We start from the raw sequence: 1,417 nt of genomic DNA, 5'->3' as shown, positions 1-1,417 counted from the left end.
CAGATACGGCTCATAGGAAAGACTGGAGTGGACATGGCCTCCGTGGATCTACCGGACCGGAACCTCCACAAGCCGGTCTGGCGGGACGCACAACTCCGGGAGCCGCCTCCAGGCAGCTCAGAGAGAAGTGACTCAGGAAGCGAAAAGTCGTTCGAGTGAGTCCACAGTGACGTTTGCACCCACTGGCCTTCCGGGCCGGCTCGCATAGAGCTCTGACTTTACCGGGGTAACAGGGAGGCGGGACCACATTTCCCGACTGAGGCTGCGCGAACTCCAGGATCCGGCTTCCACCTAGCGCCGCGTTACCACGGAGACGGAGGCGTGGCCGGCGTCCGGAGGCGCGCGCGAAGTGCCGGGGCGAGCCCGGCCCGCGTCAGGGCTTGGGGGAGGCTCTGGATTCTCGAGCGCTCCCCGTAAATTGTCCTCGGCGGCGTGAGCCGGACTCTGCTGCCCCCAGATACCAGGACGAGGGAGTTTGGCCACTAGTGCTGGTGAGTCCGGCCGCATTCGCCAGGGGTAGGCCCCGTGACGACTCCGGGGGAGCTTCCGCTTCCTCTTGTGTCACTTCCCGACCCGACGCGGATCCCGGCGGGCACCTGCGTGCGAGAAGAGCGCGCGCGAGGACGCGTGCGGCCCGCGTCGTGTTGTTCTGCGGGTTCTGTGGGGCACGCTCGGCTCCTCAGTGTGCGCAGGATGGGGATCGGGATTCCCGGAGCTTAGTGGGGCCAGGCGCCGGCGGGCCCAGGGTTCAGGGTGGTGGAACTAGCATAGTGAACGTGACTTTGCCATCCCCCCCCCCCCACCAGGAGTTAACATGTGTAGAACCAGACTTTGAGGACCAGTCCCCAGCTCTTCCACTTGCTAGCTGTTGACATTTAGCAATCTTATCTATAAAATGAAGATGCCAACCACCTGATTGTCTTAAAATCAGGTGATTCTTGAAAAAAAGAGCTCAGCCTGCAGCCTGCCTGACAGTTACTTGGTCCTTGTTATTTTGGTTTCTCATCTCTATGTTTTAGAGTACGTGGTTATTTCCAGACCACCTGAGTGTATAATACTTGGTGGTGTCAAGCAAGGCTGCCCAGTTGAGCGTCCCCTCCCCCCCCACACACACTCAAGAAATTTCTGGCAGTGGAGGTGTGGCTGTGGCTGTGTGTGTGTGTGGGGGGGGAGAGCTGAGAGAGCCTCTAAGGCTTGAATTCAGGCCCAGTACCAGCAATAAAACATTTAAAAGATATATATAGGGGCTGGGAAGGTGGCTCGGTGGTAGAGTGCTTGCCTTGCATGCCAGAGGCCCTGGGTTCGATTCCTCAGCACCACATAAGCAGAAAAAAAAAGCCGGAAGTGGCGCTGTGGCTCAAGTGGTAGAGCGCTAGCCTTGAGCTGAAGAGCTGAGGGACAGCACCCAGGCCCAGAG

The 1,417-nt window shown here is 59.2% G+C and overlaps 1 protein-coding gene across 1 annotated transcript in view; it reads left to right on the top strand.

Annotated features, from left to right (window-relative positions):
- Positions 1–345: 345 nt before the first annotated feature.
- Sfi1 (Sfi1 homolog, spindle assembly associated (yeast)) overlaps positions 346–1,417 on the top strand; it is a 63,062-nt gene continuing 61,990 nt past the window's right edge. Inside the window, exon 1 of the mRNA XM_013014252.1 lies at positions 346–491. The gene's annotated coding sequence lies outside the window, so the exon portion shown is untranslated. The remainder of the gene's footprint in view (positions 492–1,417) is intronic.

Source organism: Dipodomys ordii, unplaced genomic scaffold, assembly GCF_000151885.1.
Source record: "Dipodomys ordii isolate 6190 unplaced genomic scaffold, Dord_2.0 Scaffold23, whole genome shotgun sequence".
NCBI classification, from domain to species: Eukaryota; Metazoa; Chordata; class Mammalia; order Rodentia; family Heteromyidae; genus Dipodomys; species Dipodomys ordii.
This window is presented reverse-complemented; position numbering and strand designations above follow the sequence as displayed.